The following is a 10820-nucleotide window of genomic DNA, read 5'->3' as shown; positions in this document are numbered from 1 at the left end:
AGGATGACTGAGTCGCCCTTGTCGGAGTTATGAAAAGGAGAGGGACGGGTGGATGGGGGGGGGGAGGGGCAACGAGACCAAAATGTGTTCCGAACAGACTCGTTTGTCACGCTTTGTCATCGAGGGACACCGAGGCTAGTAAGCAGCCTGTGTGTGTCTGTGTGTGTATATACAGTAGAAAAATCAGTGTGTGCTTCAGTATATGCGACAGCGTATAACGAGTGTTAATTACCGTGCCGACTGCTACGATAATTAGGAAAAAAATATTGCTTAAAGAGAAAATAAACCTGCGTGTGCACGCTTGAGCTCCCCTTCCAGGCGTATGGTTATGTGTGTGTTGTGGAATCCAAAGCATTTGACCCCAATCTGCGCCTCTGCATTATTTATAGTCCGATGCCAGCTTCCCTTTTGTTTGTTTTTTTCCGAAGCTCGTCTGAGGATTGGAAGTGTGGGAAAAAGAACACGGGGGAGGAGAGGAGGAGGAGAGATGACAGGAGGTGTACTCCACAAACTCTCTCTCTCTCTCTCTCTCTATATATATATATATATATATATATGGATAAACACAACAAATTACATCATCAGCATTATGGCTAATCGATTGCTCCAGACCTCGCTGTAGTTTTCCATAAGGGGGTTTTAAACAGTTTGGGAATGTTTAATTTCTTTACAGCAGATTTCACTGAGAGCCGTTCACACACTGCACTGCTGTACACTCCGGAAAATGCACTTTACAGTCTCTTCATATCTGGCGTAAACACACACACACACACAAACACCTCGGTCCTCTTCCCCGGGCCTAGCTGGCGGGGCAACAGTGTGCATCCTCAGAGACCTGCTGGGCCAAATCAATGGCAGCCAGCAGCCTTCCACAATGAGCGCCACCATTTTTTTTTCACTGGCTGCCGCCCAGCTCAACAGAGGCAGCCGCTAAATAGTCTGTGAGGAAAGCACGAGCGGCGCGGCTGGGCTGCTCACAGTGAGCGCACGCCTCAATGGGGAGAAAATATCACAGAACTGCAGTGTGTGCATGCCCAGATGCGTGTGTGTGTGTGTGTGTGTGTGTGTGTGTGTGTGTGTGTGTGTGTGTGTGTGTGTGTACGCTGGGCGGCCAATTTGTTGAGCGAACTTTTTGTATGCTGCTTGTGTGGCTGTGGGCATGCATGAGTTGGGCAGTCCATTTGGGGTAAGCAAGCTTATCATAAACTGCCTCGCTTGTGTGTGTGTGTGTGTGTGTGTGTGTGTGTGTGTGTGTGTGTGTGTGTGTGTGTGTGTCTGTGTGTGTAAAGTGTGCGTTTGGTCGTGCGAGTTGTTGCCAACAGTGAGGTTTGTTGAATTCCAATCAGAGCGATGTAGCTCTGCAATTCTCATTCTGATGATTGTTCCCTTTCATGCGGGCGGCATACGTTAAGCTCGCCTGCAAATAAATCAACCCCCCCCACACACACACACACACACACACACACATTGACACACACACACTTTATCTGAAATGATGTCTGTCTTTCTCACACACACTGCTGCTGGCGTGGCAGACTGGTTTTCTAATCGGTGAATCAGCATATCAGCCAAGAAATGTCACATTAAGTTATAATCCCACGTTTTAGTGCCTTTAACGCCGCACAGGCGTGTGCGTCATGGTTTTCCACGCCGGCCTATTATGTCTGTCTTTTTCTGTGGACACACACATTGACATGCACACGCTCGCTTTAGGGTCGGGGGGGGCTGACGGAGCTGAGCGGAGGGAAGGAGATCAATACGCTGCTACTGAATTCTGAACCGGACTTAAGTATCAATGTGTCGCTCATAAAATAATAGTAAAAAAGAAAACACTGCTAGAACAACTAAGGGCCAATTAAATTTCTATAATTGACTTATTTGATGACCAGAAGCTGCTTAATAAGCTCTCTCTCTCTCTCTCTCTCTCTCTGTGCCTCCTAAAATGTCTCACGTAAAAAGCGAGACGGAGCATGAATTAAAACGCTCAGTGTTTCGGGGGGGCTTTTGAACAGCGACACAAAGAGCCGGAGCTGATTGTTTTTTTTTTGCGTCTTCACAGACTCAAATTATTATTTCTTTTTTTTAAATCCCGGCAGCACAATTCTTTCTTTATTTTTGTGTTTACTTTCTTTCTCACTTCTCTTCTTTGATAGAATCTGTTCATGATTTCTAGCAGTGAGTCACAGGGAAGACACAGGAAAGCGTCCTCGCCGTTGAGCTATACTAAAAGAAAACAGGCTCCATTGAAAAAAAAAGAAAAGAAATACTCCACAGTTTATCGACGTTCCAGCTGAGACAGTGCAGCAGAGTCCCGTCCGTAACTCGAGAAGACAACCTTGTTATTTTCAATAAACCTATTACAGAAGCTTCTTATGAAAGGCGTGGGGGTTGGCGGGTGAGGGGGGAGGAGACCGGCAGTTGGTTAGGTGCCTCTCAGCTTAGACTCAGAGGATGCACGGTGGAAAACGATGCCAATCTCTACACCAGCGGGATGTATTAAATGGCAGGTCTAATTTAATATTGCAACATTGAGAGACCCGCTAAGGCACTTCCTGTGTCTAAAGGCCGTCCAGGAATGGAGCAGTCGGGGAATTGCAGAGTAAGGGGTTTTGGGATACATTAGAGAGGAAAGGAAATGATTCGGTGGTTGTGTGTTTACGAGGTGAGGGATGGGGCGCGGCGTGATTATGCAAAGACTGTCTGTTGGTATGTGTGCATCGGATGCATCGCCGCGTCTGATGATGCTAGTGATGCCCGTTGTGTTCATTGCATTTAACTGACTCTGACATCGCAGTCGCATTACGACTTATCCCCCCCCCCCGCCCTACAGGGAAGGATGATGTTTTGGACTGTCTTCAAAGAGACATCAAACATGAGCAGACCTGCTCTGTGTTGAGCATCCATCAAGTATGCTGTACGTGCACTTCACACACACACACCCTGACACACTTAAGCCGAGTGCCATAAAGAGAGGCAAAGTCCCGCCCCCTTCTGACAGACGACCATGGGAGCTGATTTCAGTCATCAACGGCAGGAGACAGGTAATTGTTTGATTCCGTTTGAATTGTCCAAAGATTTACATATGAAATGTTTTGTGGTTTTGGAGAAGACACATTTGGAACGTAGCTAAGTTACCTAGCCAGCTGGAAGGCAAGCTGACGGAACGTGTTGGCGTTGGTGACGTGCACTGCTTTAAGACGAGAGATGTTGCTCACTGAGCGGCTTCACACAGAAATGAAATGTTCCTACGATTAAACCAACAACAAACTGTGACCTTTTTGACTTTCAAAAAGGATCTTTTAAATTGACAAACAATGTATGTGTAATTCATGGCACAATTTAACAAGGTTAAAAAACAAAAATTGCCCTTTTGCCGATGACTACCACACACTTATTTTTTCCAATGTAAGATCCCATTGTATGACACAAGAAGGGGAGGGACTTTACCTTTCTATAGTCTCATTATATTGAAAAGAAGGCAGACATCTCCAGTTGAGATATCTTAAAAACTAGCACCACAGGTAAGAGGGAAAAATCGGTATTATAGATTTGGGGTGAACTGTCCCTTTAAGCTTGTGTTGACCATAGACCGTATTTCAGGCATCTGTACAAAAAAGAAACTGCTTTGAGACAATGATCATTTATCATTTTATCCCTCCTAGGTTTTGGGACTATTTCCTGTAGAACTATATCCTCATAGTCAAGTAAACAGAAGCTCCTGAATCCACCTCATACAGCAGGACATTTCAGGTCAGGGCCATTTGCATTCAACCCTTTGCCCCCCAGGCCTTCTGAGGACAGAGCACGTCTAGTAATTTCAAATGTTTTGGTGCTTGTAAAGAGATTATTCATCCTCGTGCACACGCACAAGCACACGCCGACACACACAAACACACACACACACACACACACACACACACACACACACACACGTACACGTGCGTAGGAACGGTCGCACACACCAACGTGACGCTCCCTTCCCAGAAACCTTTAAACCCCAGCGGACGTCAGTCTTCGCCCTGATGGTCACACACAGAAAAGCCCCTTGCGCAATCAAGACTAACAGTAAAGGGTGTTAAAAAATGCCACGCACACACTCACACACACACACACACACGCGTCATTTAATCCCAGGTGCCTTAGGGAGTCTGAGGGAAATGGGGAGGCAGAACACGATTCCTGAACACGAACAACAAGAAATGGGATTTGTGTTTGGACTCTCAGCCCCCGGGAGGAAACGAATAACAAACGAGATGAAGGATGAACGAAGGGACAAAAGAGAGAGCTCGGCTCAGCAGCTTTGTGCCGATTCAATTGGCAAAAACAAACAAGAAGGACAATCAAAGTCATTAATTACAAATCTACGGACAAACAGTGGTGAGGGCTGATCCTGGCGGGAAAAAAAAAAATGGGATGTGAGATTGACTAATAGAATTAATGAGCGGCGGGAGCCATTTTGAGGTGTCCAGGTCCGGCTTTGGACAATGTCGCTGGAGAGGTTGTGAGACGTGGGCCAAGGAGCAGGAGCTCTGCCACGGCGGGGACAGCAGAGGTAAAGACTCCCACAGAGGACACAGAGCCAAAACACTCTCCACTCACAGAATGGACTGGAACCATTCCTCGCTTTTAGCCTGGAGCGTCAACCCGTGAATGGTTCATATTAATGTCTGTGTTGCTGCTCTACGCTACGCTGATTGATAAAACACAATAGTGACTCATACTGGATTCTCATGAAAACAGGCTCTTTTTTTTTTTTACATTTATTGTTCTTAACACCTGGAGGTGGATAGAGGAAGAAAAAAAAAAAGTAAAATCCTCTGGCTCATGTAGTGATACATCTTTCTCCTTGAGCAGCGAAAGTGGTAAAAGAGCTGGCATGAGCAGTGAAAGCTAGCAGAGGTGAATGAGGAAGATGAGGGACACCTACGGAATGCTCTTCAAGACAGATATTCCTGGTGAATAGGGCCAACAGCCAAATAAGATCCATTTTTGCCATGTTTTTAGGCATAAAATGTTGTATAAATCAGGCTGTGAATGATCTATGAATAAACCCCTCTGTAAAAAAAGTATAGATAGGAATGAAACTAGAAGGTTTGGTGTATGTGAGTGGCACTGATGTAGAGTGTTCTGGCTCATTTGGAGAAAACACCCTTTTTTTGGTGAGAATCGTAAAAAAGGAGGTGAATGGGTAGAACAATTACAACTAATAGATTTCATGAAACTTCCCCAGTTGACTACTTACATTAAGACAACAATTTTTTTGTATAAATGGTTTTCTGAAATGTTATGTTTAAATATGCAAATGAGGCAATACTAATGCTGACTTTTGGGGAATTAAGGTGAAATCTACAGACGCAAATCGACAAAAGATGTATTTCGGATGTTTGCTTTCCACTAGTCTTGAAAGAACATGATGTTATGGATGAAAAACAGCCCAAAATCTCAAGATTGACCAGTGCAAAAAAAAAAAAAAACTATGTTTTTGCCTGGGGTGTCTCCACTTGAGAGATAATCCAAAGCAAACAGCTGCCTGGGATGTTTGACTGACATGTAATCTCTGGGAAAATACCACAGCAGTGACCGCTTAGCACCACAGATATTGCCAAAAGCAAAAAAAAAAAAAAAAAAAAGAAGAAGAAAAATAACAAAGATTTGGATGCTTGCCAATTTAAGTGGATAAAGTTACATATTCTGTTGCTTCAGAAAAGAATTGTAGCAAACGCAGTCCGAGAGGCCTATCTGTGGATCTGTGGATCTTTGCGCTGAAGGATAAAAAGCAAACCATGACAGCGGTTTCAACGCAGCTCTGCGGCTGCGTTGGACGGGACCGAGATTAAAGCAATGAATAATAAGACGTAATGCAAACACATGTCACGCAGGCGCCGCTGCGTGTTGACGGGAGGAGATATGAGAGAGAGGGCAAAGCCAAAACTCAAAGGAGATGAAAATTAATAAATAATCAAACAAATGAATAGCTGTAGAAGACGGAGAGGGCCACGGGAGGACGGCCGCGAACAACAGCAAATCCTCTGGCAGAGAGAAATAAATGATGTGGAAGTCCTGCAGCCGTTGCCACTAAGCCCCCCCCGCTGCAGATTAAACTGTGTGGTAGTAAGGATGGGAGGATGGGAGGAAAGAGAGACACGTAGAAGGAGAGCAAGAGAGAGCAGGAGAGAGAGCTGCTAAGGGGAAAAAGAAACAAGGCTTTCTGGTCTGGCATCCTTTTTTTTTTTTTTTTTTTTTTTGACGTGTCAAACCATCATGCATGCCACGGGGGGAGATGTAGAAGACAGGGGGAGAGACGAGAGAGAGACGAGAGAGACAGGGAGAAGACGTTAACTGAAGGAGGAGGACAGGCGGAGGGAAGGGAGAGACGTTAAGTGCGAGAAGGTGCTCCGATGTCAGCTTTGACATCGGAGGGCTGAAGACGTTCGACCTCGGATTGGGTGTCCGCCCGCGCACGTGTGTGTGTGTGTGTGTGTGTGTGTGTGTGTGTGTGTGTGTGTGTGTGTGTGTGTGTGTGTGTGTGTGTGAGCGAGTTTGTGTAAGCGTGGTTGGAAAATAGAATTGTTGTGGTTGTGCCTGGCTCCTTAAGAGTGTCCCCCACTGATTGGAACAAGGGGGGGGGATAGATCCTCCCAACCACAAACTCTTTCTTTCTGTTTCACTCACTCTCCGAATGTCCTCTATTTTTTTCTGTTCCTCATTACACCCGTACCCCATATGTTCTCTGAAAAAAAAACAACAACACACGCATACACAGACAAACACGGCACATGTAACAAATATGGAAATATGATGCCATGTCTCTGTTATGGAACAGCAAACAGTGTGCTCGCTGCCTACTGCTACTACAAGGCTTCAGATGAAAAAGAAATACAGATAAAAAAAAAAAAAAAAAAGAAAGGACGCAACAAAGCAGCTTCAAAATGAGAAGGAAAGACAGAGCGAAAGAGGAAGATAAAAGGGAGCGACGGGAGAGGACGAGTGGAGAACAGGCGAAGTGAGGGGAGTCTTAAGTTAAATTTTTAATACCTCGCCATATGCTCCTCTCCACAGGTGAAGACTTTCTTTCTTTTTTTTTTGTTGCTATTAATTAACAATTCACATTCTGTTATGTGGGTGTGGGATTGCGTCACGGGCGGATGCGAGCGGAGAGAAAGCAAAAGAGGGACGATAAGGATGCGTACTATCGATTGGGGGGGGGGGAGATATGTTTGAGGGGTGTGGGAAAGTGAGAGCAAAGGGGGGCGAACTGACGGACAGATGATATGGGCGAGCCGGGATGGATTGGAAGCTGTCCCCTCCGACTGGCAGGGAAATCAATAGCATCGCCTCCTCCGGCCTCCCCTCTACGCCAAATAACACGTCCTATCACGGCGCGGCTGGGTGGCGGCTAGCAGGAGCTGCTGGTACAGCCGCCTGTTTATTCAACCACAAGAGGCCGCCTCTCAAAAAATAGCCTCAATGAAAAAAAAAAACCCTGCACATGTTCAGTTTGAGTCTTTTGAGAGGCGGCCTTGAGTTGCAGTTGTGGCAGTGAATAGAAAGAAGAAGAAAATACGTAGGTGTGATTAGTTTTGAGAAAAAAAAAAAAAGGAGCTTCTTCTTTTTGTTTGTGGCGGGAAAACCCCGACCCCCTCACGTCTTCTCTTTTTTTGGACCCGGCCTGTGTGGGAACCAAAAGGCTCAGTCGCTATAAATACCGGCCCGACTCAAAACATCCCTGAACGTCACCTCTCCTGACCCCGACCTCCTCGGGGGCAACGACGTGGACATTTAAGACATGTATGCAGCCGAACATGCGCACACACACACACAAAAACACACACACACACACACACACACACACACACAGCTGGCTCTGCAGACAACCGGCATCCATCACATCTTGTGAAACTTAATCTCTCCGAGAGGACGAACAGCTGCAGTGGCACGCATGTACTCGCATGCACACACACACACACACACACATTAACACGTTGGGGTAAATGCACCTGTTCATCCGTGGACTGGCATGTGACGAGGCACCTCTGACCTGAGAGCAGCAGGCTGCGGTTGTAAAAAACAGGTTGTGGTCCACTTGCCCGATGTGTCCTAACAACATGTATGGAGCGCGGAGAATTTGATGATTTTTTACGTTGAATACTTTCCTTAACGTCATGCATTGGTTTTTTTAAGAGGTCAATCGATCAAAGCGTTCCCCAAGAACCACATGTTCTAGCACTATCGCCAGAAGAATGCATCGAAGGTTTCTTTCGAAAGGTCTCAAATTATTTGAATTTATTATCAGGAGTTAAATCACACGCACGCGGATATATTTTTTAGCAAAAGCGGCCCCTGGTTGTGCGTATGGAGCTTCAACACAATAAGGGTTCCGCTGTTTAAGGCAGTCTGTAAAACCTCCCAATGCCGCTGATTAATCGCTTTGTCGAACCTCCCATATTATTTGACACATTTTTGGCAAAAAAACGCACCCCGATCTTGACATATTACGTCTGTATGGATCAATTACTTGGCGATTAAAGTAGCCGTCTTACATCATGTAGATGTTCCACTCTGGAGAAAAAGCATGACGTACAGCTCCCGCCGAGCGGGCTTTTCATAGAAACACTTTTAAGGCACTTAGCAGTGAAAAAAACTGGCATAAACTGTAGGGAACATGAGGCAAACATATGAAAGCACCACTCTCTTTCTCTTACATACACCCTAATTGCTGTCAGAGCGTATGATTGATTTGTAAGCCGGTGACACCGCCATAGACGCTGTTTGAGCAAGACTGCTAACTACTGTCACACACACACACACACACACACACACACACACACACACACACACACACACACACACAGCACATTACAGTCATTACAGTGCTGTGGCGAGAATGTATAAGATGTTGCAACCTGTATCCAATCCTCAGGTCTCACAGGTAAAGGAGTCTGGTAATGCAGACACGATGAATCAGTGCCCAAGAAAATCAATCAGAAACGTGTTTCATTCCAGATGACAAGTCTCCAAGTGTGTCCAACTGGATTGGGTGCAGGCTGGCAGAGTTAAAATCCACCCCATATAATCCACAGTGGGCCTACTGGAGTCTAAAGTGTTCGGCACGCAGATTTGCATAAATTCTCTTGGAAAAAAAAAAGAAAACCCCAGGTTGAGCCGACTGACAGCCATTAACGGGATCCCGTCGCTCCCGTGTGCTTCACCTTTTGAGCATTCCAGCGTTCAGATGTGTGCCGGTGGCATCGGTTCAGTCGTGAGAAAATACCTCTGAGCATGTTCTAAAAAAAAGGGGGGGGGGGGGGGGGGGGGTACCAAACCCCAGTGGAAAAACCAAGCGGTTTACAGCCTCCTTAATCTCTCATCAGCATTAAAAGAATATAAAAAAACTCATTTTCAAGAGGCCGCCCCCTGTAGAACTGGAACGACCTCGCAGTGGATCCCGCAGAGGGATGCAGAACACAGAACTGTAGTGTTACTGTATGTTCACATCCTCGCCGTGACACCACAGGAAACAGAGAGCTCCAACACAAACCACCACTGTGGCAGATAATAATAATAATAATAATAATAAATAATAATAATAATAATAATAATAATAATAATAATAAACACCATTGATTGGTCCTAAATAGGAGATCGATATGAACTCACTATCTAAGTCCTGATTATTACAATGCAAATAAAAAATTTAAAAAAAAAGGGGGGGGGGGGCTATCACCTGAAACACCAATAAAACAACTGTTCCTGCTGGGGGGGGCAGATAAGGCGTGTATTAGCTCTCAGTCATATGTGTTTGACACACACACACACACACACACACACACACACACGCACACGCACAGAGACACGCGCAGTCATGAAGGGGTAAGTGCAGATGCGCATAGGCGCTTCATACATGTCCACGGTAACAGAAACAACTAGCCCGAGAATAAAGCGGAGACGACGGGGGACGCGGCTCACCGTACCCAGCATCCCGCCCGGCGCCGGCCGTCCGTCCGTCCGTCCGTCGGGAGACGACCACGCACAGAAACAAGCTGGCGGTGTGAGCGGAATGGAGCTCTGCGTCCGCGCGTCGTTCGGCCGTGTTACATCCACCGTGGCTGCAGCCGCTCTGCCCGGATCACCCAGCGCCGCGCGTCTCTCCCTCTCCCTCTCTCTCTCTCTCTCTCTCTCTCTCTCTCTCAGTTCCTCCCCCTCCCTCCCTCTCTCTCTCCGTCTCTCTCTCGCTCCAATAATTTCCTCCCCGGTGAGGAGGATGGACGGCTCGGTGAGGTAGCTGTTTGGTGTCTGGAGTCAAGTTGGAGCAGATGTTAAAGACGCAGACGCCGCGCGTTATAATCCGTGCGTCGTTGATTTTGGTGTGTTTTTTTTTTGGGAGGGGGGGGGAGGGATGGAGTCCATAATGTAGTGTAGAGCGATGTGGAAGTCGTTTTTCCTTTCTATGGAATCACTCCCTCGCCCGGTAAAAAGAAGACATTGTCCCCGGTGGAGGGAGAATGAAGACAATGAGGAATATAATGTTCAATCTTAAAGCATGCGGTCGTTTTCATATTTTTTTTTTTTTTAAAAAGCAAAAAAAACATGCATTATTTGTTTTAATAATATTCTGTGAAGGATTAATAATGAAGAATTCTCTACTTTTTTTTCCCCAAATGAAAATGTTTTTTTCGTCAATATTTTTGTTAAATTTTAAACTCAAATATAGATAAAATATGTTGGTTTTCTTTTTTTTTTTTTTTTTTAAACAGACTAAAGGGGTCTATGGGTGGGGTGGGTGGGGGTTGGAGATTAGGAAAAGGGTCAAATCACAGGCA

At 45.8% G+C, this 10820-nt stretch overlaps 1 protein-coding gene across 1 annotated transcript in view; it reads right to left on the bottom strand.

Moving 5' to 3' along the window:
• ptprdb (protein tyrosine phosphatase receptor type Db) overlaps window positions 1-10002 on the bottom strand; it is a 91180-nt gene extending 81178 nt beyond the window's left edge. Inside the window, 1 exon segment of the mRNA XM_054604031.1 lies at window positions 9972-10002. The gene's annotated coding sequence lies outside the window, so the exon portion shown is untranslated.
• Between the last annotated feature and the right edge of the window lie 818 nt (window positions 10003-10820).

This window comes from Anoplopoma fimbria, chromosome 9, assembly GCF_027596085.1.
Source record: "Anoplopoma fimbria isolate UVic2021 breed Golden Eagle Sablefish chromosome 9, Afim_UVic_2022, whole genome shotgun sequence".
NCBI classification, from domain to species: Eukaryota; Metazoa; Chordata; class Actinopteri; order Perciformes; family Anoplopomatidae; genus Anoplopoma; species Anoplopoma fimbria.
This window is presented reverse-complemented; position numbering and strand designations above follow the sequence as displayed.